Source organism: Periplaneta americana, chromosome 9 (genome assembly GCF_040183065.1).
Source record: "Periplaneta americana isolate PAMFEO1 chromosome 9, P.americana_PAMFEO1_priV1, whole genome shotgun sequence".
Taxonomy (NCBI): Eukaryota; Metazoa; Arthropoda; class Insecta; order Blattodea; family Blattidae; genus Periplaneta; species Periplaneta americana.
In genome coordinates this window covers 172,919,327-172,922,272 of record NC_091125.1, presented here as the reverse complement: position 1 = coordinate 172,922,272, position 2,946 = coordinate 172,919,327, and the positions used below count along the sequence as shown (strand labels likewise).

At 37.8% G+C, this 2,946-nt stretch overlaps 1 non-coding gene across 1 annotated transcript; it reads left to right on the top strand.

Moving 5' to 3' along the window:
* The first annotated feature begins 359 nt into the window (after window positions 1-359).
* Window positions 360-478, top strand: LOC138706874 (5S ribosomal RNA). Its single transcript, XR_011334120.1, has one exon. It is a non-coding gene; the product is annotated as a 5S ribosomal RNA (ribosomal RNA).
* The last annotated feature ends 2,468 nt before the right edge of the window (window positions 479-2,946 follow it).

Below are 2,946 nucleotides of genomic sequence, written 5' to 3'. Positions count from 1 at the left end.
GTGTGAAGTTCCGTAGTATGGCATGAAAATGATGTCGAAAATCCGACTACAGTTCCACAACCATGTGGTTGAAAGGAGGCTCCGCTGTTGAACAACAATCCACCTGTGGCTTAACTTAGAATGCCGACTAGCTGTTTTATTAATCCCGTGTCAATCCAGCAGTGTGTGACGTTGAAACGTAACCAAACTGCCGTTGATAGATAGATTTATCATCTATCCCAATGACATCCAACGAGCTTGGTAATTTAGGTACAGAGTCTAAGCAGGCAGTTTACGTGTGTGTGTGAGCGAGTGCAGGTTTTATCGAGTGCACCCCAATCCCATCGTCCTCAAGTGCCTACAGATTACGCAGTTTCATCGGCAACGGCCATACCATGTTGAAAATACCGGTTCTCGTCCGATCACCGAAGTCAAGCAACATTGGGCGTGGTCAGTACTTGGATGGGTGACCGCTTGGGAACACCACGTGCCGTTGGCGATTTTTTTTTTTACGTCACTATTTCCAGCGTGTTCTAATAAGACTTATGGGATATTATGTTCCCTTCCCTATTCCAGCTATAGCTTGGATGATGACGCCGCTGCATAATTGTAGAGTAATTGATAATTCTTAAGTACTTGCAGCTCCGTATTGAAACTTATGACTGGTAGCATATTCATATGAGACGGTTCACTTCTCTGCGTTTTCTCGAAGAAGGGAATATGTATTCAGGGGATTGTGAACGTACCTCGCGCTCTCCCTAGAAGTTAGAGACATTTTAGGTAAAGAATGTAATATACTGTACATATATGGCTAATTAAAATCCCATTAGTTACTACATTTCAGTGGGTAGTACAAATTCCATAATGAAAATATCTCTGTCCTAGTAGTTGTATCCTTTAAAGAAGCTCGTTGTTTTCCCATGATGAAGGGCAGAACTTGGTCGGTAGAAATTTAAACAGACTGCATTATCAGACCAGGCGTTATTTCAATATCAGCGTTTAGTTTAGGAAATATAGCAATAGCGGAGTTGGGAGAAGTAGTTATAGCATGTACAGTAAGTATAAACAGTTCGCTGTACTGTACAGTGAATATAAATATTTGAATGTACGATGGCAAAACATCAGACATACAGTACGTAGCTCACATATCTTTAAAAATAAATAAATAAATAAATAAATAAAAATAAAGAAGACATTCTGAGGAGTGAGTGGAAAGTGCATATTATAATGAATATTTTTAACTCTCAGTTGACATTGAGAGAGAAAGCCATGCATCGGGGAACCGGTGACTGTTTTTGCGTTACCTTCTGCTATTGGCGTTGTTGGTTAGTAACGAATGAAAGGGGTAGGACGCGGAATCAAATGTCAAAAAACGATAGGGAAATAATAGTAACTGGTTGTATTTCGATCGAGCTCGGCGTGCTGATTCACCAGTGGGGTGTTTCACAAAGTTTACAATCTTTGGAAATTGTGAACTCTGTTTGTAAACTTCTGTTTCACAATCTTTGTTTGTAAAGGTGGACTGTACAAAGGAAATCAAATCTTTACGAATGAAATTTTGCGCTCTTTACAAGTGATATGTTTGTTTCACAACGAAGGAGTAATTTTACAAACGTGTAAACTAAACTTTACTAGTGAAGTTAGCACATTTTCTACAGTAGCCCTGTTGAAATAGCTTCTAATTGTGAATGAAAAAAATAAACACATATGTATAAAATCAATTTTATAGTAACAGGGTACCATTAAGAATTACACTGAAGCAGTTGTGATGTTATTGAGTAGTTCTAGCGACTCAGACGAAGATTTTGCATTTAGGCCTAACGTAGAATTTTCCGGCCACGTTCGTATCATTGTACGAATATTAATGAAAGGTTTCGAATGAATCCCGCGCTATACTTCAGAATACCGCGTTAGTTCTTATATACGAGGAACGTATTTAATAAATACTCGCACTTAAAGAAGAAAAACTTTGCACCGAAAACCAATCACTTAATAATGCAATGTCGGCATTACTTACGCAGTATTCTGAAGTCGTTCCGAATCCCATTTCGCTGTAATCTCTCCTACAAGATATGGGACATCACATGCAACATCTGAAAGGGAAAAGTGGTGCCCTAACCTCAAAGCGAGAACTGCATTGGTTGCATAGTAGCTCTCAGTTCCCTGCGTTAGCAGATAAGAACGGAATTTATAAGATTACAGTGTGCAAAAGTTCACACATGGTAGTTGATGTTGTTACAAGATTGAAAAAACTCGAGGCGGGTTATTGATCACCGAATGTGCTTACTCGGGCAAAGGATTTTTATGCTCCTCCTGCTGGGTTCCCTAATGTTGGCGAGGTTATGGATGAAACAATAAAATATACTGATGGACCAGCAGAGAGCGAAGTTGATTTTAATGGATGGACATGTTAGCTGCTCTATCAACTGCATATAACTACGTGGGTCAAATCCATTATTTATCAATTATTTGAATGAATTTCGCGCTAACTTTCGTCAGTTAAGTCGTAGGCTAATTAATGCATTGGTATGCTCGACCAATTGCATGCCGCGAAACTCCGTTGTCGCCGATGTAGCAAAATCTAAATAAAATATATATAAAAAAATATAAACATGTCCATCGATAGTTCTAAAATTACAGCTACTTTACCTCTGATCCTTAGTGATTTTTGTAAACTGTCGTTGGCGATTTTGTTCAACCAATTATGCGTATTTGTAAGTTTGTTTCGCCGATTTTGTAAAGTTCGTTAAAACATACAAGTGAATAAGATTGCATTGTGAAACACAGTTAACAAGCATATGTAATATTTCCGTTGTTAATTGTATATTGTTAATTTGTAATTTGTTAGCGTTGTGAAACATGCCCCCATTTACCTTTAGAGGTAATATCTACATTAATATTTAGTTAAAATTTAAAGAAATTTTAAACGAATGGAAGCTGCATTTTAATTCACCCCAAATTACTATG